We start from the raw sequence: 27,334 nt of genomic DNA, 5'->3' as shown, positions 1-27,334 counted from the left end.
TATCTAGGTGGAATTACGTCCATAATGCATCATTGAGCGACTTTTCTGTCTGGTAATATGTCTACATAAATGATACAGTTCTCTGTATTGAATTTGTAGTGAATTTATCCAAGGCAATATTTTGTGACAGTTGTCTGATAGGTTTCGCTTCCCCGATATTTTATGTTTACAGATTAAGTTACACTCTTTTTATTTTCTTTAAAGACTTTCTTTCTCTCGAATAAATCATCTAGTTTTTGTGGAATTGTAATCATAACTTTGAATGTACGCGTACTTCACATCTACTGTCTTTTTCGACTTCTTGTTTCATCTCTGTAAGGTTTCATAATCTTTTGCTGTTCTATAATGTTCGATAAAATGCTTAAGCTTCTATCTGCAACAAAAATTTTAAAGATATATATCATTATCATATTTTTATTGAAATACATATTTATATTTGCAATTGACAATGACATGAATAAAGATGCGGCCTCTAGCAGTGGTAAATGTAAACATGTGCTCTAATACTTTCAGCGCCGTCCGTGGTGGCCGAGCGGTTCTAGGCGCTTCAGTCCGGAACCACGCGACCGCTACGGGCATGGATGTGTGTGATGTCCTTAGGTTAGTTAGGTTTAAGTATTTCTAAGGAACTGATGACCTATGTTAAGTCCCATAGTGCTCAGAGCCATCTGAACCATACTTTCAGCGGTGATCCTATACCAACTATGTAACGTGTGTCTTGTAATATGGGACGAATACGCTTGGATATACATACTTTAAGTACTGTAAGTACATACTGTACATACTGCAAGCACTGTAAGTACTCTGACACTGCTTCTTACGTCTGCTGTCCAGCTAAGTGAGATGAAATACATTTATAGTTGTAGTTAGATACTTGTTTTATTCCTCAACGACGTACGTGTAATACATCACACTACGTATTAATTTCATGAAATTGTATGTTGTGTCCCATAATGCAATATATATACACTTTATCTACGCTGTTCACAGATTCCATGACGGTTGTTTGCCGAAACCAGTCATCGTAAGTACAGGCTCTACAAATGCGATGTTGCCTGAGAAGTTGGCTTCCTTCGAGTTGAATATTTACTCAGTATGAGGAAGCTAACATCCCAGTTTCACAACTTGCGAATCAAATTTTGTAATGGTTAATGAGCTGCTCCTGATCCTCACGCAGTGTATGTGCCTTCAGATACTCAGGCTCGGCTGCAAGAAGTTTGTATGAGGTGAATTGTCAACTCGAACATTGTAAACGACAATCACATCGAATGTTCGTCTGTGGAGGGAATCACAGACGGTCCTCCAGGCGTGATCGTATATCGTATATCCGAAGTCGTTAAGATAACTCCTCAGGTTAAGCGAGAAATCTGGGTGCAAGTCCCGTCCCGGGACAAATTTTCATACGCCTCTGATAAATAAGACCACTAAAAAATTACACTCGCATTTTGCGAGTACAATTTTATAATCTTTAATAAACAGCAGTTGATCGACACATTTTATAACGTTGTGCAATAACATAATAAGGAGTAAAAATATACCTGGACTGGTGGGTGTAACGTGTCAATAGATTTGCGTAAGAACTGGATCAGCGAACACTGGGGTCACGTGTTCAATCTGTATAGTGATTATGGACGTACCACATTTAGCGAGAAGTGGGAACACGCAATGCGACCAAAACATCATGAAACATGATCGTTATGGTGTGGTGTGATATAACGTTTCATGGACGTTCTACTCTCCAGATCTCTGAACACTGTAACCTCACAGGTTTACGTAACTGTGACAATGCCCTCCTTTCCACTGTTCGGCCTTTCAAGGGCGTCTTTTCAAGGACCCTCCATGATGAACGCACACTACATTAAGAAGCATTTCCCATTTTTTGTAATGTCTACGCGACCATAATAGAATGCGGCGTCTCCAGTATAATTAAATGAAACAAAAGACATAGCCCGCCCCGTTAGCCGTGCGGTCTAACGCAACGCTTTCCGGATAGGAAAGGGGCGCCTGGTCCCCGGCACGAATCCGCCCGGCGGACTTGGGTCGAGGTCCGGTGAGCCGGCCAGTCTGTTGATGGTTTTTAGGCGGTTTTTCATTTGCCTCGGCGATTGCGGTCTGGTTTCCCTTAATCCGCCTCACCTACACTATGTCGGCTGATTGCTGAGCAAAAAAGTTCTCCACGTACGCGTACACCACCATCACTCTACCACGCAAACATAAGGGTTACACTCGTCTGGTATGTGACGTTAACTGGGGAGGGGGGGGGGGGGGGGGGTCCACCGTGGGCTGAACCGCAAATTAACCCTGAAAGAGTGGTTCGGTGTGGGGTGGCAGAGGGGTAAAGTGGGCTGCGGTAGTCGTCGTGGGGTTGTGGACTGCTGCGCCTGCGGCGGGGACGGAGCCTCTCAGTCGTTTCTAAGCCCCAGGTTAACATACAATACAGTACAATACAATAAAACCAAGATATTGTTTTATCAAACAAGTTACTGTTATCGTTCACATGAGTCACAAGAAACTGAATATTGAAGGCTTATATTGACGAACATAGATCCTACTGTTCGCGTTGAGATTACCTTAACTTAGTCAGTGTTTCAAATTGTAGTTTCCAAATCTTCTTTCTGAGTTAATGCTGCTATCTGATCAATGTTGGACTGACTACAAAATCCCTGTGTGATTCTGTAAGAGCAAAGATCAAGTGAATGCATGACACACAGGCCCAAACAATAACCAAACCAGCTCGTCGCTCTAATAATAAGTTTTGCAATAGCCATCACTTCGTACTTCGTTATTCAAACAATTGTGTCCGCTAGCGTCATCTCCATCATTATAGAACATTTTAAACGATGGACATCAAATAATACACGACTTGAGATTTCTTATTGGCTCCTCACTTGGATGATACATTTGTTATATTGCCACACAGTAAGGAAAAGCTTCATAAATTCCGCAATTTCTTGAAAGACTTTCATCTGAAAATCAACTTATACTTCGAGATAGTGGTATCTGTCTCCCTTTCCTAAATGTCTTGACCTATAGAAAAATTGATAATACGACTCGAAGTGTACACAAATAGATATTTAGATGCCTCTTGTCAGAAACAACCACCCCAGATGCAAGCAGTGCTCAATAATCTGTCGTTGCGTGACTTCTGTATCACTGAAAATAAGCTTCCACGCAGTTGAATTTCTTAAGAAAGACGCTATAATAATTTGTCTACGTAGATAACTTTCAAACGAAATAGTATTAATTATGCTAGCGAGGTCAAGGAAATACCTTCCATTGTGTGTGACTATTCCTTTACAGAGCTAATGACCTCATATGCCAGTTTCTTCAGAAGAATAGTAAAAGATCTCATTTTGCAGACAGAACAAAATAAAAGACTTTCTCTTATTCGAAATGGACGCACCTGATCAACTCCACATTGAAAACTGTAAGAACAGTAAAAAGAACATGTTAAAGAGCACGAAAGTCACACGCGTTCAAAACAAAGTGTGAAATTTGCTGTAGCAAAGGTGTATTAGTACTAGTCAAGGAATGCAACATTTATTGAAGGAAAGTCACAGAGGCGTTGATATTTCTAAGAACCAGAGTAGTTTCAGTAGAGATAGCGGCTATACGATTCCAGCTTCATGGCTTTGCACCGTCAAGGAGGTAAATATGCAGACACGGTGCACAAGGAATTCAAACAATTACGAGGAAACCACATCCGAAGGTCAACAAGAAATTCTTGGTACACATTCCATCTCTCTTTCTCTGCTTCTTTCACTACGTATCCAATGGAGATGCCACAACAATAGAAAAAATTTTGCTCGATAATCCAACTTCTTCCAAACAAGTACGGGAGAAATCTGTTCGATAAAGGATCGCAACACTGATCTTTGACAGTGGTCAGCTAACCAGGGAGAACCTATAATACTGAAGATCACAGGAGAGGGGATGAAAAGTTAATGCCATATGAACCAAATTTGAAAGAGGTCATGACGCGCCGTAATAACCTAGAATATTTTAGCTTCTGTGACAACGGGTATGGAAGCTTTTCTCTTATGTTAAACACTAGCTAGTCAGAATTGTCACTACGTAAGTAAACCAGCACCAATGAACATATTTATTAGGAATAGTTTCTTGCTCTCGGCTGCGCAGTCACAAACGCTGAAGCACATGACATTAATCTTACATTCTCAGTGGCTCACTGAAGTGCGTATTCTTTTATTTCTATATGTTCTGAAAATAAGTAGAACTAAATCAACTCAGTTACTATCGGCGTAGTGAAGCTACCAATGCAACAGAAGTGTTTACTGCCAGTAGTAGATTCCATCTAGAGATGCACGTATTTGAGTAGCCTCAGGACTTTGTATACATGAAACTTATTATTATAAGACGGGAATTACCCAGTCGGTAATGAAATATAGTATTTAAGGTATCCAGATCAAATTCAGAGAGCGTAATATAGTAACGTGTATCTCCGGGTAAATATAAACTGCACTACTGCGGCGTGTCTCCATCGCTAAACAGATTCTATCAGTAGCTTCCTGGCCAATTTGGAACCCGAATATTTTCCAGTTGTCATTCGTCACTACAGCGATGACATGTCCCATTCGAGGATTAGGACTGTGTGTACACAGCTATTCCTCTCAAAGCCTACTTCGTGACTGATGCAGATTTCAAAAACATTTTTTTCCTTACATCGGACCCTGTTTGGCAGATACCGATTGACTTGTAGCCAGACAAATCCAGAGGCTACTTTCACATTAAATCTACGTTGCACGTATATAAGGTCTCATCAAGTTCCATCACATCCTAAGTCTTTTAAATAATTACGGAGAGATTAGATTCAGGTTCGAAAAAAATAGTTCTCACAATTGCCCACAAATGTCAAAGTGATTTTGTAAGACTTAGTCACAGAGACGTTCCCGACACTTGGTAAGGAATACGCTGCTCTGCATTCCTTAAGGACGAGATAAATAAAGTAACATAACATGTTGGTAACGGAATGAAAGTTCGTGAGCATATTGCCAGAGGTCTCCAGTTGTGTACATGAAGTTAGACGTCACATGTCGTGAGGTCAGCGTGACTACAGCGCCAAAGAAGGCTCGCCGACCAACAATAGGCTGTTGGAGGAACGGGAAAAGTCATTGTGAGTGAAACATCGAACAGTACGGTGCACTGTGGTGGCATTCTTCAGTCAACATGGCTCGAAGATCACTTCGGGAAACTGGAAGAAGGACAAAGTTTGACGAGTGTAACCCAGGATTTCGGTATTACTGGCAGTATTGTTTCACTTGCATGGGGAGCGTCCTGGACAACAGGCACCACTGCCACAAGGAGAGGAGGTAGCCGACCGCGGTCAACTACAGTAGCAGGTGACCGCTCTACTTTGCAACAGAAAAGAAGGGAAGGAATAAAGGTTAGACAACCAGCTGCAAAAAAAAAAAAAAAAAAAAAAAAAAAAAAAAAAAAAAAAAAAAAAAAGTTTTCATTTAGCCTTGACCATGATTTCGACGGATCTAAGCTCATTTTCTTCAGAAGAACAGACAACTTCACATTAGCAATTCACTCATCAAAAGATGCCTCCAAATGACATTTATCAGCAACGGTCTATATTGTACGTTGTTATGTAAACATTAAGGCCCCTAGAATCAAGGGTTCGTCACATCAGTAAAAACAATCACTTAGAGTAACCGAACATTTACGTCGGCATGTAGGCACTAACGTGATCTCTTATTATAAGTGAATTTAACGATGTGACAAGCCCTTGGTTGTAGGAGCCTTAATTTTTACATGTGGACATACAGAGCGTTGCCGATAAAATCCATGTGGAGGCAGCTATTACTGAGTAATTTGCTAATGTCAAGTTGTCTGTCCTTTTGAAGAAGACAGGTTCAGATCCGTCGAAACCGTTGTCAAGGTTATCTGAAAACCACCATTTCTTCCAAGTGGCTCGCTGTCCTTTATTCCAGCTGTTCTGCAACAGTCACTGTATTGTAGCCATGTTCAAAATATAGAAAGGAAGGGATCCACGTCAAACCGTGGATTCAGTTGGAGTCGCATTTAACAGTATTGCAAGGCGCGTTATCTGACGATCCACGATGGCACGGAGACGGAGTGAGGGTGGCCTTTTATCCAGACGACAATTACGTCGTGTTCCGTTAACACCCGCACATTGTGTGCACAGGTTGGTATAGTGCCAAAAGCATAGGGACTGGATGGACGAGGAGTGGGTTGGGTACTCTTCTTGGATGAATCCGCAGCTCGTGGTGCAGTGGTTGGCCTTGCTGCCTCTGGATCACGGGGGCTCGGGTTTGTTTCCCTGTCGGGTTGGGGCTTTGCTCTGCCTGGGGACTGGGTGTCTGTGTTGCCCTCGCCGTCATTATCATTCGTGACAGTGGATAAATTGGATCGTGTAAACAAATTGGACCGTGTACAACTTGGGACTTAGTATGGGCGTCGATGACCGTGCAATTGAGCGCCCCCAAACCAAATATCACCATCATCATCATCGTCATCATCATCATCGTCGTCATCATCATCGTCATCTTCTTCTTCTTCTCGGAGAGAGCAGATTCTGGCTCAGTACTGATTCAAGATGTACCCCCGTAGGGCGAGAGGTGGTAGAACTTAACGCACCCAGGAACATTTTCGAATATGATCGTTCTGATGGTTCAGGAATTATGATGCGTGGACACATAATATTCATAATGCTGCATGGACGAGTTGAATACGAAATTTCGAACATGGTGCATTTACCGGTCTATGGTAATGTGGCAATGTACTTCTTTCCCGTGTACGTCATTTCAGGGGTGCGTTCGGTCCTGAATTACTTTTTACCGATGGCAATGCGCGACCGCATCGAACAGTGTAAGTTGGGGTGCTCTCGGAACGAGAGGACATTCGTCTAATGGACTGGCCTTCCCGTTTCGCCATCGAGCACATGTGAGGTGCGTTTGGGAGGCGTGCTGTCGTACATGCACGTACATCAACGACCGCCCAGGGCACTGAGGGATGAATGGCACGCCGTATCACAAAAACACAATTCTTGTGGGAGTAAGTTGTAGAGCATGGATTCTTCTCCGTTGTGGTCACACACCGTACTAAGAACCACTTGCCGTCTTTTATAAAGTCCAAGGGAACACTATAAATCGCGATGAATTCAGCTTAATGACTATCATTAGATAAAAGTGTCATTTTTGTTCGTCCAATTTCTTAGTTCTTTCAGTTACCTACTGTTTGACAGGAGCCTGAACAAGAGGCGACTGACGTACTAAGACATGCATTAAAACTCAAAAATAAGGCACTGATGATGGCTAGTTACTAGCCCAAATCTAGATTTGCTTTAACAAAACATGAAAGGAAAGGACGACTGATTCGTGTGCTCCATCATTTTGAATGCCCTGTAAAACGTCAGTCTATGTATGCTATGTTTCATCGAGCTTTGCTTCTTAGCAGTGGCACATCAAGCGAAAGCTACTTTCGTCGTTAATTGTGGCACGCGAGTGCAGAAATTTTACGTGAAATCTTGTTCACAAAGGAGCTTTTGTAATGTTTAGGTACCAGTCACACTTTTCTTTTTGTACAAGAGCTCATTCTTTATGGGAACGACGATAAAAATGGCTACGGTCAACAGGACAATCTCTCAAGTGATACGAGCTAGTCATGTCTTGAGACAAGACTGGACACGTGGGACAAAATAGTTACAGTTGGTTAACAGGTCACAATACTCATTATAGAACGAATACCAATACCGTCACGGTGCAAATTTCCATGTTTAGTTTCTTCATGATCAAAGATGTTAGACTATTGACGCTAGGTATGTTCAGTGACGGTGTCCAGACTGCGTGTTCAGTGGCGTTGCTGCAGATCTCGTTAGTTTACATTAATCCGCAGCTGGCATCTGCGTGTTAATGATTGTCTGGCACGTTCGAAACTGTCAGACGCGTCACGAGTAATGGCTGCCTCAGCCAGGAGGAAACCAGCTTTCTAGAGGGCCAATCACTTTCTTTCAACGCACAAAAAAAGGGAGTAAGCAAAAGGTCTGAAACAAATGACAACTTTAACACAATCGCTGAACATCTCTAGCGTCAGTATCTACATGGACTGCTATCAGGGAAAAGGTGAACCTCCGAAGTTTTAGTCAACTAAAAAAGCATTATTTAAAAAAAATAATTCCCTGAGAGGTGGTCGTCTTAAACATGGCCTAAGATGTATACCTAAAGAGCTGTGAGCACTTATCCATCTTCACTAGTGTGAAACACATCTCTTCTACTTCAAGCTGTCTGTTATTACGGACGACCTAACAAATGCAGTAAAAAATGAGTATACAAGACAGAACACATTGTTCTGTTACTGTGATGCAATCTTCTTGCTATTATGTACGACCTGAAGGTGACATATTAAACAGAAGATGATGTCTGCAATTTCCCATGGGGAATACTGAACATCCACTTTTCTGGTAAGTGAAAAGATAAAACTAAAATGTAAAAGCATTTCACAAACTTACCTAAACATAGACTGGTCCAATTAGAACTAATGTATGCATTTCATTACTGAGAATTGAAAATATGGTTTTCAGTAACAACGTTAAGAGATGTTTACTACATACTATAGCGATGTACAACAACAGAAGAATAGGTCCTCATTTGTTTACTGCATAATACAGGTCGGTCGTAACACCAAAGAGGTTGCAGTAGAAGATAAGTGTTTTGCAGTAGCGAAAATGAAAAGGTGATCATATTTCTTAAGGTATGCATTTTAGAATCCATGTTTGTGATATTATTTTTCTTGTTAGGTACACACAACCATGTCTGGAATTTTCTCCCAAGGCCGTACTTCCATTTCAATCAAATCTGGCATACTTCACAAGTATGTATTGTGTGGCTTATAATCTCCTAGCTCCCACAGCAACGGAGGTATGGCTGAAAATGTGTTTTTTATCCCTGCCATGTAGGCTGCCCTGTACAACAGGTGTACAGTGTAGGAATAGTATTGGCCTATCTTTTGACCTGGTTTAGAGGGGAGCCTAGATGTCTGGGGGCGAGAAACAGTTTTCTAAGTCCTATCATGCATGCTGCCCTCCACAGCAAGTGTGTTGTAGTGGAGGAGTATACACAGAGTGGTCAGAAATGGTTTGAAAATCTTGTAAGGCTTGTGTGTGTGTGTGTGTGTGTGTGTGTGAACCTGTAAATAATATTAGAGTAGTTCTTATTGACAGGTAGTCTATCACTGCACATTTAATATTTTTGCAATGCCTGACAAAAAAGAGAAACGTCCATAAGATGAATGGGACATAAAATCGAACTGTTCAGATTGAAGGGACATGTGATGTTATTTACATATTACAACATTGAACCTAGACTCAAATGTACAATAACTTGATACTATGAGTCCATTTACTAGTATGAAGGTGCACGTCCCTCCCCAAACCCAAGAACACATGCACTTTTTCGGTTAGAAAGGATAACTTAACATGGTTGTATGCTTTCCTGAGACAAGCTTGCCCATACCACAGTAAGTGGTCCTTGACATCCTGCATAGGGAGACATGGACAGAGATGACATCTAAGTTGGTGTCATACACATTCTATCTTGCCTGCCACTGGAGTATTTCAATAACAAACACTGTTAAGAGAGACACATCCCATGTGTTCATAAGCGTTGTCCAGATAACAAGAAAGTCATGATACTCTCACATAAGAGGTAACACATGAGGATATAGGATGTACAAGCTGTATATAGTAGTTTTGCTATAAGGAATCCCTCAATCACTAGACGCCATGACCTGCTGTCACATCCGATGGCTCATATCACAATGACAACAGAATTGGCATCACCTCGCCCCTCTATGCTTAGGAATCTAATTCCTTTGTTTGGCTGCTGCTGGTCCCCTACCAATGGTGTGGGATGATACAGAATGTTGCAAGGAGTCCATTACTTGTACTCGGAAAGCAAGCGAAAATGAAAATAGGGTGCAGTGTGCTGGGTATAAAGTACTGTGATTGTATTGGACGTAGTTGACTGGAACCTTGGAAACGAGTATGACTACTCCCACTACTCCCACATTCCCACACATTCCAATAATGTGCACTGTCGCTTCCAAATGTACAACAAGCCTGGATATTGCATGATTCGAAAAGCTGACCCAATGGAGACCCATACTAATGCACCCTGGTGGAATTCTAATTTTGTCACAGGAAACTGTAACTCTGATCATTGACATACTTGCCAGAGGTATGTATATATACGAACTTGCATTGACATTTGATTGCCTTTTCTGGGTGGTTCACTTTTTTACTAGGCAGTATATCCTGTTTCCTTCCACCACATCTCTAGCCCACCTCTCCTCGGCATTTGCCTGGATGACTTAGGGAAATCACAGAAAATCTAAATCTGGTTGGGCAGATATGGATATGAACTGTCATCGTCCTGATTGCAAGTCCAGTGTGCTCATCACTGTGCCACATTCGACACACACAGGAGAAATGTCACATAATTTGTGAGGTGATTCAATGTGTGAAAATAAATCGAAAAATCATATGAACATGTGTCTTATTTTTGATTGTTACATAAATGAAGCGGATTGAATACAACATCCATGAAAGATTATGAAGATAAGTGAGAATATTACTTACTAAAATGCTGTGTAGGTTCTGTAGTGGACAGAATAATGGTGGGACACATGACATATCCAGCTTACAAGAGGTTTTCAAAAAGAGCTGATGTCTGGTTCACCCTGTACTGGTGGTGTGACCCCATTATACCATTGCAAGAATGTATTCCCTTTCCCCGACTGACTGGATGGTACTATGTATTCATGTTACGTGTACACTGGGAATTATTCGAGACCAAATTGATGTTTGAAATACCTAAGGAAGAAATACCCTGCCACAAGGGTTCGTCAGTCAGGGAAACATTTCTGGTATTCTGTCACAGCCGCACAGGCAATGGCGTTACAGTAACTAACCACAAACAACATGTCTGCGTATTCTGCACAGCGAAGATATATTGCATACTGATACACCCACTGATGCCATACCTAACGGTATTCCCCCCTCTTCTAAACATCCCATACAAGTAAACCAGTTGTGTCTTTACCTGTGGTTCTTGTACTTTAATTACTATGACAATGAACGGCTATTTTTAAAACAACATCTCAGTTTAGTCTGGGATCGACCCAAACATGTTTGATTCCATGCCCCCTCAGCTAATTCGCTGCAAATAATAATCTGTAGCTGTAATCCCGTAGTCAAACAGTGTATGCATTAGGTAGAATTACGAGATAATAAAATACACTGAAATAGTAAATAAATGTTAAATGAATTATTTAATAAAGAGTATGCTATTCTGACATCTGCAATTGATGCAGACGATAGAGAACTGTGATGAATAATGTTTATTCAAGAAATGACACCCTAAATAAGTGGGAAGTGGTCCTATCACACTCAGTTGAAGTACAGATACAAACATTCCTATCAAATGCAGTAAAGTTATATTGAGAGCATTGTAACCATTCTGTGGTTAGAAAATACCCAAACTAAAAAGCAATCAAAGAAACACTAAAAGTAAGTGAATTTCGTTTTCACAACACAGGAAATATTCACCAGCTCAAAATAGCTCGGATTTCAACACAATTATTTACAAAACATCACACGTGATACAAAGAATAGTAACTCACACTCTGTTTATCCGCAGTTCTGTAATACAAACGGAAAAAAGAGTCCTACAACTGAGTACATTCAGATCTCTCTTAATATGTTAAAGTATGGTGGTGACCATTCACCGCCAACAATCAATCAATTACGTGACTAAATACCACTCGATGTAACAGGTAGGTCTGCCTTCGTGAATCGCAAACGCAAGAGAGTACAGGTTCGCTCTTGACTTCTTTACTCGAAAAACCCCCTTCTCCACTTGAATCCCATAGTGTCCCATTACTGTTTGATTTTCCGTTGAATGAGAGCTTCATCTGACTAAACTTGAGCACTTTACGGGCTAAGCTAGTAAATTACAACAATATTTAGGTACAATAATGGTATAAACATTTAATTATACTCAGACGATTCACAATAATTTAAATAAAGATTCGCCCATAAATAAATAAGCCAATATTATTTCACAAGTGCGCTCATGATAAATGATATTAATTTGTCCTTAAATGTCGTCAAAGAATTATTTAGGTGTGCTTGTCAGAAGCATCTTCTCACACTCTTTTGCAAAGATGGTGTCCGCTAACACATGCAACTCTTAAATTACTGTATTTTTTACTATCAATTGCACCTAATATTTAAATAAAGCTAGTGGCAAAATCGTAAACTGTTCATTAAATAAGTACAAAATCATGACAAAATGAAAATAAATACACAAATAAATAAGTTCAGATGTATGACAAATTGTGAGGTTTTTTATGCTGTATTTATTTTCTGTGTAATCGTGGAGGATGTGATGTTCCGACAAACATTTGCATAGTGGAGAGATGACAAAAATGCCAAAAAACAGGAAATAAGGCAGACACGGGCAGGTAGATTTCAGAGATGCTAGCTATACCGCAGTTCTATCATCTGAGATATCGTATGTTGAAATCGCACGAAGCATTTTTAAGTTGTTAATTCAGAGGTTGACTGTGAAAATGTTTATCCATTGCGAAATATTAACTTCTGTAGTTTTAAAGAGATTGAACTATTGTTGTGTCACTAGATGCATCTCATTTTTCTGAGATCACAGTTGTATTGAGATGTTTAGTACTTCAATGTGATGCTGCTACGGTCGCATGTTCGAATCCTGCCTCGGTCATGGAAGTGTGTGACGTTCTTAGGTTAGTTAGGTTTAAATAGTTCTAAGTTCTAGGGGACTGATTACCTCAGATGTTAAGTCCCATAGTACTCCGAGCCACTTCAATGTGAAATTACTATAGTCTTGAAGAGCTGTAAGGAGCCATTTTTCAGCGTATCTCACACTTCACCATTTCTTGTAGAGTTGTATGTCCTTTTAAGTACCAAATTATCCCAGCCATAGGATTTGCCCATTTCACGCCAGCGCTCCTTGTATCTGCACCTGACGTCGCCTGACTCATACCAAATAAAGCAAGCAGATTCATCTCTCCTCCGTATCACCCCTAGGTGGATAAATAACTCGCCTACATAATTGTAACATCACACTGTGCTATGGCTTGCAGAAACAACTAGACGTGAGAGATATTTTGTAAAATGTACTTGATGAAAAACAGATAATCGCCCAGTGATGATGCAACAAGAGTAATGAAACACATTTGGCTAAAGAGAAACAAATAATTATGTCTTCTGCTAATGTATGGAACATTTTCTCGCGCGGATTGAAGCAGAAAATGTAGGACGATTACATCGGTATTATGTGTGCCATATTTTACATGGAACCTATATCGGTTTCATACAGATGGCGGTCACTACATTATGAAAACGACTGTCGTTGGTAAATGTGGATAATGACAGGATAAGATGACTTACATATGAAACAGAAATGCGATTACTAATCATAAATTCTGAACATCGAAGAATGCAAATGAAATGGCGTGTAAACAGGACAAGAAACTTTGAATGAAACTCTAAGTACGTAGCAGAAAGAGCAGAGTGAAAAGTGTCCCTGACATTACAAGTTGGTGCCTTACCTACTCTTGAATCCGTACAGCCAATAAATTGATGATAATAGTTTTTCAGCATAGCAAGGAGTATTGGAACACAATTATACAGAAGCAAAAAACAGACCTGCACGAGACATGATTATCAAAATTCATTGAAAGTAGAAAATCTAGGAGGCAACTGTATTAGATGACACAAAAGGTCTGTACTGTAGTGCCGGATACATTGTCAGAATATCTCTTACTATAGTTGTGATTAGTACATATCAGCTACTATAAGTTTAAGGTAGTGGAAGTAACAATTATTTGGCAAAGATGACGGGGAAAGCGGAGTTGGGTATTATGAATGAACCGAAGTTGAATCCTGTATTTTACCCACTGTATGGATAATGCAGGTGGACCACTGTGTTTATGTTATTTCGCCACCTCTATAGAACAGCGTAGGAAACACTGCGCTAAAAAAACTCTTCTAGGTTTGGCTTCTTCTGAATAAATATTAGTTACCTGGATATTAGTTATCCTCGTAGCTTTATTGTATCATATTGTTAGTCTGCTACACTGAAACGATAATAGATCCTTAATGTACTACCAGGAAAAGTTAAGTGGCACTTCGAATGGCGGGTGATTTATTACCTACATTCTCGGCTTGAGCTGTTCTCCGATTACGTCTTGTTTTCCCCTCGTCGAGGGTTTTGATGTGTTTTTCTCAAGAAGCCAAACAGAGCTTTTAAAAGCTTCCGCGAATAAAAGAAGGCCTATAAGTGAAGCGTGTTTCAAAGTTGAGAAATGAGCCATCAAAGTAACGTAGTTCCCGTTTTACTGTCATCTTCCAGAGATAAGAGCATCGTGAATTCTCTTGTAGCCTTTGTAAGAACATCAACTTACAGATTAGCACAAGTTATATCTGAGGAATATATGTGGTTATGGGTACTACAACTAGCAATTTTGTCATAAAAGCCATGGCAGGTTTACGCTTTAACATCGACTTCTACTATTTTTGCGTCGACACATTGAGGGGGTGTATATGTGTCAGACACAGCTACTTCAGAAACAGTGTCATACCGAAGGTTATTCAGACAAGTATAAATTCATATGACATGACGTGCAGAGGTCGGAAAGGTACTTGACAGACCAAAACAAATAGATTATCATGCTTAAAACATGTAGGAAAACCGTTGCCATTCATAACACCTTTCTGGTGTCTCAGAACGGGTGCATACGAGTCTTATATTGTTTTCAAGAGAATCTTATACCATTCGTCCTGAAAAAAATGACAGTTAATCTTCGTGTTCACAGAACTAGTCCTGTAAAGCAGCCTCGTCATTTACGAACAAACATTGTACCATGCGATGGAGTTTATAAACTAGAAGCGTCGTCTAATACTGTGAGTAATATAATCTCGTAGAGTAGCCAAGGGGTACTTGAAATATCACGGTATGGCTGCCCAAATCATTACCGAGCCCCTGCCATGTTTGATCCGAACAAATGCCTTTCTTACATTGTTCCACATTCTACATTTTATGGATTCGGCCCCATTTTATAGCTTTGGCACTACGTTTTCCTGCTATAGGAATCTGCATGATTTATGATAGGAATCTGCATAAACTATGAGTGGTTTTGAAATTCCAGCTTGCCATGCAATTCCCTGCTTATGGAGCACTCTTCGTGTTGTCTTGGTGTTAATAGGGTTCTGCAGTTACTGCTGTTGCTGTCGTTATCTTATTGAAAATCCTCTTCAGTGGCCGTCTGTCACGATCACTCAACAAATACTCTAGTCTGCGTTTTGGCTTACTGCGTGATGTTTCTCCGCTTTCTACATCTACTCCTACATTTACATGCATAGTCCGCAAGCCATTGTACGGTGCGTGGCAGAGAGTACCCTGTACAACTAATAGCCATTTCAAAACAGAGCAAGGGAAAAACAAATATCTATATGTCTCTGTACGAGTCCTAATTTCTCTAATCTTATCGTCGTGGCACTTACGTAATACCTACTTTGGCGGTAGCAGAATCGTTCAGTAGTCAGCCTCAAATGAAGGTTCTCAAAAGTTTCTCATTAGCGCTCCTGGAAAGAAAATGTCGCCTTTCCTCCAGTGATTCCCAGCAGAGTTCTCGAAAGATTCCCGTAATACTTTCATGTTATTCGAACTTACCGATAACAAATCTAGCAGCCAGCCTTTGAACTTCTTCGATGTCCTTCATTGATCCGATGTGGTGCGGATCCCAAACCCCGCTAACAGTACTCAACGATGGATTGCTCTAAGATGATGCTTTGAACATGATCCACACTTTATTAAAATTCTCTCACTAAACCAAAGTCGAACATGCTCCTTCCCTACTACAGTCCTTACAAGCTTATTCCATTTCATATTATTTTGAAACGTTACTGAGCCGTGCGTGACTCGTGTTCCCGCCATCATCTATTTTACACTATGTTTTTAACGTACTTACTCCTCACTACGTTAATTTAAATGACTACTGTCACTGAGTTGCTGCTTTGCCTGGCCGTGACAGGCGCTAGCAGCGCGTTTCGATATATCCCCTCTCGTAGTATCTTTGCTCGACTGGTATTACTTCCCAGTCGTTATCGTAAAGGAGTTCGGGGTAGCGAGTCTGGGCAGGCAGTCAGTTGCAACGCGTCTGGAGCGCATCCCGGGCCTACCAGTATGCGGCTTGCAGCAGCAATGAGCTCTACGTGGACATCGCCCGCCTGACCGTTGCCGCCTGACTTTTGGTGGATTGTTGGTCGGTCGGTTCGTCCGAGGACATCACCGTGCGGCGTAGACGACTGGGCCGCTGGAGGCCTCTGTGAAGTGTCGGAGTCTGTCTGGAGCTGTCCGATCGGTACGAGCATCGTCGCTCGCGAACCCAGGACGAGAACATTGAGTGCTTTAGAGCATTATGTTGTTGGTTCCGGCGTTTCTGTTGTGGAGGTTTTCCTGTGTGCAACAACGAGTGAAGTGTTCGACATAGCCGCCGTCAGGTGGAATTGATCAAATTAATTTTCGTAGTTAAGTGAACCAGTGGAATTTTCTGCTTTGTGGCCGTTAGTGTTCTGGTTACCTGTCCTGGCCGCTAACGTAATTTTAGGCAGTCTCTTTTCTTCACCGAATGTTGCTGCCCAACACGGTGTGAAGTTTGGCAGCTCAGTTCACATACACATTTGATTGGGGACAGTGATACCTGTGGCCTTTTAGGGGCATTGAGTTCTCGTTTACTCCGTCGTGGCAAGCAAGCGGTTGGTTGGTCGGTCAGTGACTGTCCCTCGGTTGGGTTCGCACGAATTAAGTGTAGTTGGCCTCACCACCTGTCTCGCTTAAGTGAACGAAGGCCGATCCACTGGAGGCTTCTGAGTGCCGTTCTCTTAATTATCCTTTTGGAAGTGTTATTGTTGTTGTAATTTAACTGTATTTTATATTTTTAATTTGGCAAGGTTAGTTGTTGGCCTTCAGCCCTGGAAACATGTTGTCAGAGTTTCCTTAAAGTTCAAACATTATCGCCTTCTGCTCTTGAAAGGTTATTGCAATTTCCTCTGAAAGATTGTACAAGTTATTGTGGGCTTTCCACCGTTGGTGTTGGAAAAAGGAAATTTTTAAACTTAATGTATTGTTTTTCCGATTGTTGCAATATATATTTCCTTAATATTCAGAATTTAACTTTGCGGCCTTCAGCCATCTTATTGCGTTTGTTATTCTCTTTCTGTGCACCTTCTGGGCCATCAGCCCTGTTAGCATTTTAAGACATTGTGGCCTTCGCTTTTCAGTAATCATCATATTATATATGGAATATTGAAGATTTAGTCCAGCGGCCTTCAGCCGCTCCGTATGCTGATCTCATACATGTATACGATTTATCTTATTCGAAATTTTAACAATGTCATGTCAGTTCAAATTGAAATTATTCTGAAGCATCTGTTGGAGGCTTTCATCCACGAAGCAAATTTAATTCTTTCAAAAGTGTATTTGCGAACTAAATGATAATAAATTACAATTGTGAAATGAATCTGACCGCAACTCCCTTGGCCCTTTCCACAATCCTAATTAGCTGTTAGCCCTGCGTGATTTAGTGGGCGTCTCAGTCACGCCTAGAGATTTAATAGACATGACTGCGTCAAGCAGCATGCTATTAATGCTGGATTCGAACATTATGGTTTTATTTTCCCTACTCATCTGCATTAGCTTACTTTCTTATGCATTTAGAGCAAACTGCCATTCATCACACCAACTAGAAATCTTGTCTAAGTCACCTTGCTTGTCCTACAGTCACTCAACGACGATCCGTTCCCATGCACCAGTGTGATCTGCAAACTGCCGCAGACTGATACTTACCCTGTCCGCTATATCATTTATGTGTGTAGAAAATAACAGCGCTCCTGTCACAGTTTCGTGGAACAATCCTGTCGATACCTTGTCTCTGCTAAACACTCGTCGACGAGGAAAATATACTAGGTTTTGCTACTTACTAGTCTACAACCCATTCACATATTTCGGAATCTATACCGTATGCTTGTAACTTCATTAACCATCGGCAGTATGGCACCGACTCAAATACATTACGAAAATATGACTATGGAATCCACATGTTTCTCTTCATCCGCAGTTTGCAGGATTCCCCGTAAACGGATGTCTTCGATATGGTGCCTCCTCAAACACCAAATATTTCGGCTACCTTGATTACTGAAGCACCCATCATACGAGCGCCAACAGTTCTCCCACGCTCGAATTCACTTAGCTCCTACATTATGCACTCACAAGTACATAGAACATTGCTACAATCACGAGAAACACTTGCAAAGTATTGAGGATAAGGAGCAAGTGCCATTCTTGGTCAAATACAACAGCGCAACCTGCATACTTAACTACCATTTGTGTTTATGTCCAAGCGTTCGTGTTTCGCGGGGTTTCCATTTATTTGTCCAACCCTTGTAGTTGAGAGAGTGAAACTCTACAGGACACTAAACCAGGTGACTTTAATTTATAGTCACTTCATGTTTTATGGAATTCTACCTACTATAGGCCAGCTGTGCCGTGCATATCGTTAGTACGCCATTAATTTCAGTTGAAGAGCTATTTCATGATTCGAAGGTTCCTTTAATTTGCATCAGTCCATTACTTTGGTATTTAGCTGATTGCCTTTAACTGTATTTAATTAACGTAGGTCTATTCCACTTACACACATCAAAAAAGTATTGCATCACCTCGGTTGCGAAAGTTCCGGAACCTGTACAGAAAATTGGAATAGAGATCAACATAAACATCATTTACACCCTCTTTATTGCTCATGAAAACCACACATTGCATGTTGTACCACCATACAACGAGGCCTTTAGAGGTGGTGGTCCAGACCGCTGTACACATCGGTACCTCTAATACCCAGTATTCTTGCATTGGTGCACGCCTGTGTTCGGGTGGAATACTATCCACAAGTTGAACACCTACATTTGCATGCACATGGATACTCGGCAAATCACACGTAAGTCCCTGGCAAAGAGTTCTTTCAATCACCTTCGTAATAATTCTCCATTATTACATTCTCGAAGAGAACTGAAAGAAACGAACTCCTACATATTTCCGTGTTACCTATGATTTTCTTTATTTTAAAGGGATGATCGATTCTTCCTACGTAAGCTGGCGTTAAAAAAACATTTACTTTTTGGAGGAGGAAGTTGGTGATTTAAATTTTGATTCCTCTGCAACGAGAAACGACTTTGCTTTAATGATGTCCACCCCAAATCCTGAATCATGTCCGTGAAATTCTCTCCCCTATTTCTCAATGATACGAAACATGCTGCTCTTGTTTGAACTTTCTGGATGTGCCCTTTAATCCTGTCTGGTACGGGTACCACACCACACAGCATTACTCCAAGAGAGGACAGACAAGCGTAGCGTGGACATTCTCTTTAACAGACGTGTTGCATCTTCCAAGTGTTTTGCCAATAAATCGCAATCTTTTGTTCGCCTTCCCCACAATATTTACTGGGAGTTCTTTCCAATTTAAGTTTTTCGTAATTGTAATTCTTCGGTATTTAGTTGAATTAACGGCCTTGACTGATTTATCGCGTAACCGAAGATTAACAAAATCGTCTTATAGTTCATGTGGGTGACCTCACACTTTTCATTGTTTAGGATCAATTCCCAATTTTCGCACCATGCTCATATTTTTTCTTATTCGTTATGCGATTTGTTTTGATCTTCTGATGGATTTAATAGACGATAAACGATAGCATCATATGTACAAAACCTATGACGTCTGCTCATATTGTCTCCTAAATCGTTTATATAGATAAGGGACAGCAGAGGGTCTATACAGCTAAGTCAAGGAAATCCAGAAATCACTTCTGTGTTACTGGATGATTTTCCATCAGTTACTATGAACTGTGACTTCTATGACAGAAAATCATAAATGCAGTCGCATAACTGAGACGATATTCCACAAGAACGGAATTTGACTGAAGCCGCTAGTGAGCCTTCGGGAACGCTAGAAATACAGAAACAATTTGAAATCCCTAGTTAATAGAACTCAACACTCCGTGCGAGTAAAAAGCTAGTTGTGCTTCACAATAACGATGTTTTCTAAATCGGTGTTGACTGTGTGTCGCCGTCAACTGTGGCCGAGCGGTTCTAGGTGCTTCAGTCCAGAATCGCGCTGCTGCTACGGTCGCAGATTCGAATCCTGGGTCGGGAATGGATGTGTGTGATGTCCTTAGGTTAATTAGGTTTAACTAGTTCTAAGTCTAGGGGACTGATGACCTCAGACGTTAAGTCTCATAGTGCTCAGAGCTATTTGAACCATTTGAACTGTGTGTTGGTAGACCGTTTTCTTAGAGGTGATTCATAATTTTCCAAACCAGTATGTGTTAGAAAATCCAGCTACATATCAATATTAATGATACGGGACTGTAATTTAGTGGGTCATTCCTATGTCCTTTTCTGAATATTGGTGCGATCTGTGCAGCTTTCCAGTCCTTGGGTACAGATTTTCAGTTTTTTATTCCCATTACTTTCTGCAATAAATATATAAATCCTACAACGTTCAAAACTTTTATTTCTCTCTGTTTCAAGATACATAGAACTCAAACAATAAATAAAATATGCAAATAAAGGAAAACTTAGTACGCCCACTATTCTAAATTCTTCTCTTCTCCAAATCCGTGGAGAACGCCATCATTTCTTATCCTATCAATCCACGGACACCTGACTGAAAATCACTTAGATGTGCGAGGCGCATTCCATTGGTAATGCTGGAATTCAATAGGGTATTGGCCCATCCTTAGGGTTGATGACGGCTTGCACTCTCGCAGGTATATGTGCAGTTAGGAATGAAAGATTTCTTAGGGAATGGCAGCCCATTCTTCACGAAGTGCTGCACTGAGGAGACATTTCGATGTAGGTCGATGAGGCCTAGTACGAAGTCGGCGTTCTGAAACATCCCAAAGGTGTTCTGTAAGTTTCAGGTCAGGACCCTGTGCAAGCCACTCCATTACAGGGATGTTATTGTTGTGTAACCACTCCACCACAGGCCGTGCATTATGAACAGGTGTTCGATCGCGTTGAAAGATGAAATCGCTATCCCCGAATTGTTCTTCAACTGTTGGAAGCAAAAAGGTGCTTAAAACATCAGTGTACTCCTGTTCTGTGATAGTGTCATGCAGAATAACAAGTGGTGCAAGCCCCCTCCTAGAGAAACACGACCACACCGTAACAACCACAGCCTCCGAATTTTACTATTGTCACTACACACGCTGGCAGATGACGTTCAGCGCGCATTCGCCATACCCACACCCTGCCATCGGATGGCTACATTGTGTACCGGGATTCGTCACTCCACACGACGTCTATCCACGGCTCAGTCATCAAATGTTTACGCTCCTTACACCAAGCGAGGCGTCGTTTGGCGTTTACCGGCGTGATGTGTGGCTTATGAGCAGCCTCTCGACCATGAAATCCAATTTTTCTCACCTCCCGCCTAACTGTTATAGTACTTGCAGTGGATCCTGATGCAGTCTGGAATTCCTATATGATGGTCTGGATAGAAAGAAGTCTGCCTATTACATATTACGACCCTCTTCAACTGTCAGCAGCCTCCGTCAGTCAACAGACGAGGTCGGCCTGTACGCTTTTGTGCTGAACGTGTCCCTTCACGTTTCCACTTCACTATCACATCGTAAACAGTAGACCTAGGGATGTTTACGAGTGTGGAAATTTCGCGTACAGACATCCGACAAGTGACACTCAATCACCTGACCACGTTCAAAGTCCGTGATTTCCTCGCAGCGCCTCATTCTGCTCTCTCACGATGTCTAATGATTACTGAGGTCGCCGATATGGTGTACCTGGCAGTAGCTGGCAGCTCAATACATCTAACATGACAAACGTATATTTTTGGGGACCTCCGGATACTTTTGATCACGTAGTGTACTTTGTAACGTCACACTACTGACACTGCAATTCTCTTCGTTTCTTATTTTCCCACGGTCCATGGTTCACTTCTGTAGATGCTGTACCCCAGGCGTATTTTTTCAGAATTCTTTTCCACTTTAGGCCTATGTCTGAAACTACTAGACTTCCTTTAGCAAGGATTCCTCAAAGTGGACGTGTTAGTCTACTTCTTACATCCGCTTAGGTTCATCTCCATCTACAAACATACTTCACGAGGTACGTGGAGGAGGGTAGTATGTAACACTACTAGTCATTATCCTTCCTCTCGCACTGGCAAATAGTGTGCTGGGTTCCGTTGCTTAAAAAGAACGTCTTGGGACCACTTGCAAGCGCTGTTGTAAGAAGAGTTCTGACACAATTTTGATATTAAATTGATTGATTCATTAATTAAATAATCAGCCCACCCCATCTCCCTCCCCAATACACTGGGAAGTCCCTCCTCCCACTTCGAAAATCCCTCTCCCACTCGCTGTAGCGGTCATTAGAATATGATAAAGGAGATTAAGTCATGTAAAGAAACATATTTATAGACAATCATTCGATATTGATGAATTGTAATTGTACTGATGAATTGTATTTGTATCAGATTTTCTTTGTGCTGTTCTCGTATACTAAAGCTGCATCAGTGAGGCTTCCTTGTCCATTACAGTCATAAAGGAGTATATATAGAGGCATGCACTTTTACTCGTTCATTATGTATGTAACTGGAAAAGAAACGAAGAAATCAATAATACTGCTGTGACATAGTCCATAGTGCACAGTGGTTTGTGGAACTCGTGTGTATTTAGATGCAGGCTCCTGTCTATAGCAGGCTTGCGACACCAGTAAGCAATAGCGATTTGCGGAATATTGAGGGTTTGATGGGCATTGGAGCTGTATGTAGATAACTGTAACTATTGAATCTAAAATACCCGAAAAGACATACTGTTGTTCTATTACGTTACTGACGACAAATCACTAGAAGCAACAGCAATCATATATCACGACACAAAATTCCCTAAATGTTAGAGTGTTATTTTTTTTCTCATTGTGATAGCACTCAGTGATGGGTAGAGGGCTAGACAGCCTTCTACTAATGCAGTGTGCTGTCGCAACGTGATGGGGTTTCGAGGAACTTCGCAGGGGTCTGTGCCTTGGCTAGCGATATGTATCGCTATACATCGAAGACTGAAAGATTCGTGTGAATATAGGGGGGGGGGGGGGGGGGGAGGTAAGCCATACTCTGACAATAGGGAGGCTGAGAGGTGATATCTTTACTGCTGCTTCTAACTTGTGAGCAAACATATGACTACTAACATTCGTCTCACGGGGTGACTGCAATGAAAAAAATTTGTGTCTGTACTTCAATTGATCGATGAACTGGTGTTCATAGAAAATGTTCATAGAAAGATGGCAGTATAGCTATATAAATACCTTAGGAACGAAATAAACAGAAAGTACAGGGCAGTCAAAGCGATATCTTTGCAGGAAAAAAATGTAGTGAAACCTAAACAGAAATGGTCTTTAGAAGGACTGACTTAGCTTATAGAAAAGTAAAAGTAAAATAATTCAGTGAAATAAGAAGGCAAAGGTGGTAACATTAAGAGTTCAATGGGAATCCCACTGTTAAACACTGCGGAAAGAATGAATAGGTGGAAAGTGTATTGTGAAGGCCTCTATGAGAGGGAGGATTTGTCTTACGACCTTATAGAAGAAGAAACTGGAATTGACAAGGGGATTCAGTATTAGAGTTACAAGTTGAATGAGTTCTAGAAGACTTGAGACACAAGTAAAACAGAAGGGATGGTTAACACTACATCGGAATTTCTGATTTGATTAGGGTGAAAAGGCGACCATGTGATTATTTATGTTGGTGTGCAGAATCCATGAGACGGGTAACGTACCGTCAAACTTTCCAGAAAACATCAACCACACAATTCCGTAGACAACAGACTACTGACAAGATTAATAAACATACGAATGGAAAAAGAAAATTGGGGATCTGTGGCGACATGATTTAGATATGTAGAACAAATGACATTTACACATATGTATATGTTGGGTACATGACAAGTCATGCAAATAACTATGTAACAGTGATCTGAAAATTCGAGTTCACTGAAGGTTGGCCATAATTCATTAAAAGCTACAGTTTTGAAAATGTACATTTCTAAATTAGTATGATGTAAGTTAGCAACGTATATCTTGTTACTCATATTAATATCCATTAATAGGTGTTTAGATGCATTCTGACAGGGTAGCGTTGCAGGCGCATGTGTCGATTTTGTCGGCATATTGGAGTTCCATCTTCTCAGAGGTATATATACTCAAGCTCTGACCACTGATTTGATGTCAACCAATAATAAATCTCTGTCATAGGAAATACCTGGGTCTGCAGACTTGGAAACATTTGATAACATTCTTCAACATTTCTGGAAACATATATTTAGAGGTTCTTCCAAAACGCTTCGCACTGTTTTGGCACCTTTCATGTGAGTAGGTGTTCGAGGGATTGCTTCGATCTTTGTCAGTGTCTTTCAAGTGTCCATGTGTCACCATCCTTTCAGAATTCCCTTTGCTCTTTGTCAATGTCTTTCAAGTGTGCAGGACACATATCACTTTGTTCTCTGTTGGCATCTTCCGAGTGTGTGCAGGTGTTCCAGGAATCTTTTCACTCTTTGTTAGTATCTTTCAAGAGTGCAGGTGTTCCAACAATCCCTTCGCTCTTTGTAGTTGTTCCATGCTGTTCATAAAAGGACATTATGATCAGCCAGTCAACAAAGCAAGTGGTGACTAACTGGGACTGGGGAAAACCCAGGTCTGCAGACTCTGATGTGCTTCGGACAGACAGGTGTGCAGGCAGGTATAATACTATTGTTCACATCCTTAGGACCACACACAGACACACACACACACACACACACACACACACACACACACACACACACAGTAGGTTTAATAATTTGACAGGAAGTACTTTGTCGTTTTCTGTCAGTTCTCAAGACCACTGATGGACTGAAAGCAAGTTGCCATCAGTACATGTCTTCTGGGGTTTACATAGCCCACAGTGAGCAATCAGGGTGGTTCACATGAACAACAGACTGTTTACCTCTCCAGGTAGGCATTACAAGACCGCCAGGGTTCTTTTTATGGTCCATGACAGGCTGGTGGGGTGACACATGAGATAATAAGCCACCCACAGTCGCATGGCTATCCCAAGGTCATGACCACAAGCATGCACGCCTCAGTTGACTTGGTAACCACTAGAAGGCTCTCACTGTGGTGAGAGGTGCTGCACAGTGCACTAATGTCATGCCTTACTCTGCACAGTGCTGTAGCCTCATTCAGCTACAGGCCATGGCGGCGAGTGGATGTAAGAACTGAGCGCTTTGGTCCTCCATCTCCATTTATAGGTGCAATTATTACTATTACACACAGTCAATAGACCTCATCTGTGGTACGTAGGAGTGTCAAGGCTTTTTCTTTCATGACAACTGTGTTAGGGCACTGCTTCGTCTGTATTGGATCTGTATTTTTTTTAAATAGGCTACGATTGATGATGTGTGTGATGTGTACCACATTTAAATAGTGTATGTAGTTATCAATCCTCCAGAAGGGTAATACCGGCACCTTCCAAAAATGATGAAATGAAGTAAGTACCCTACAACCTTCCATGCCAACATATATGCAAATTTAAGTGTTATTAATAAAGAACATATTGTTATTATTACTATTATTATTATATCCTGTTCGACGTAGCTGACAATTGCATTTACTGAGAAAATTTGAGTTTACCATGAAAATTCGACTTTCCCATCAAAATTGTTATTTCCCACCGATTTGTCTAGGAGTGAAGAGAGGGGGGAAGTGATGGGAGGGGAAGAGGATGTGTGATTTGCCAGGTAGAGGAAGGAATTCCCCAGTGGGCTGATGGGGAGGGAGGGGATTAATTTGATGAGTCAATCAATTTTGTATGTTTGATATTGAAATTGCTCCAGATCTCTCTTTGCCCCACTCCTCTAGCATATCTGGGAACCTAAGCCATGTGCTCGGACATTCGTCAACAGTCTGCAGTGGGTCACCATGTCAAACGCGTTCAGGAAACACGCGAATGTGCAACCTGCCTGTTGCCCCTCATCCATGGACTGCAGTAGAGCACCGCAACCACGTAGCGAATCCGTATGAATAGCGCTCCTCCACGTTATTCGCTGTGCACACGTGGCTGGCAGTACACTCACTCGGTATCACGTGACGCTCACTCAACGAGTGACGGGCAACAGCCGCATGATCTCGCCATGTGGGTAAGGGAATAGACAGGCAAAAGGAATTCGGTCTGGCTTACATGTCTCCCTCGCTGGTCGGACCACTGCAGGTGACATCAGAGGTCATAGCAGTGCGCCGACAGATTCGACACAATGTAGCAGCACTGACGGCCCGCCAAGCGTTTAAATGCATTTAGAATTAGAATTTCTTTTTAGTTGTCGATTTTCCATGTTTTCTATGGAGAAAGTGATACCAGAGCATAACGAAAATTAATGTGATAACCGAATACTGAATGTTATTGAAGGTTATTGTTTGTGTTGTGGAACTGCACATTTCTGTGAAATAGTAGCTCATGAATTAATCTTTATTTTCAGTAAGCTGCCAACACTGTAGGCTTTCATGAAAAAGTCGAGCAAGTGAACTAGTAGGACCTCTTACAATTGATAATATGAACAGAAAGAGAAAAGAAGTGAAAAGTGAAGTGGTGAAAAGAGATGGGTATTATTCGAATAGATTTCTATATGGATAATTATTTGAATAAGCAGATCATTCGAAAAATAAATAAATTATCTGTAAATTAAATAACGAATAACATGTAATGGTTTAATATTTTAGATTTTGTAAAAAATTAGTATTTGTGCCCTTGGCTCCGTGCAGTTTCTTAGTAACTTAGTAATGGTTTGCCAAAAAGATGCATTCTTGGCTCAGTGGATTAAGCTGCAGGCTACAAAACTTAGCGTTAGATCCCAGGTTGGTCCGACGATTTTCTCTGTCATTATCGCTTCTTTCACCTATGACAATGACAATAGTACCAAGTGAAGTTGCACCGAGTTTCAGAGTACTTGTTGAAATGTAGATATCTCTCTAACTGGCTGTATCCGTCCACAGGTGGGAAGTCAAGGGCACGCCACCACGCCTAGTAAAGCACTGCAGTGCTGAAACCATCCGTCAAGTCCAGCACAGCTTTACCGAAACATAAAAGTGCTTATAGGCGGATGGCCTCAGAAGTTTAGGCTATAACGCACTGGCCAGTCGCAATGGTAAGCAGCGTATATAGT

The 27,334-nt window shown here is 41.2% G+C and overlaps 1 long non-coding RNA gene across 1 annotated transcript in view; it reads right to left on the bottom strand.

The window, feature by feature from the left end:
* LOC126284169 (uncharacterized) overlaps positions 1-27,334 on the bottom strand; it is a 526,799-nt gene that overhangs the window by 689 nt on the left and 498,776 nt on the right. The window lies entirely within an intron of this gene.

Source organism: Schistocerca gregaria, chromosome 8 (genome assembly GCF_023897955.1).
Source record: "Schistocerca gregaria isolate iqSchGreg1 chromosome 8, iqSchGreg1.2, whole genome shotgun sequence".
NCBI classification, from domain to species: Eukaryota; Metazoa; Arthropoda; class Insecta; order Orthoptera; family Acrididae; genus Schistocerca; species Schistocerca gregaria.
This window is presented reverse-complemented; position numbering and strand designations above follow the sequence as displayed.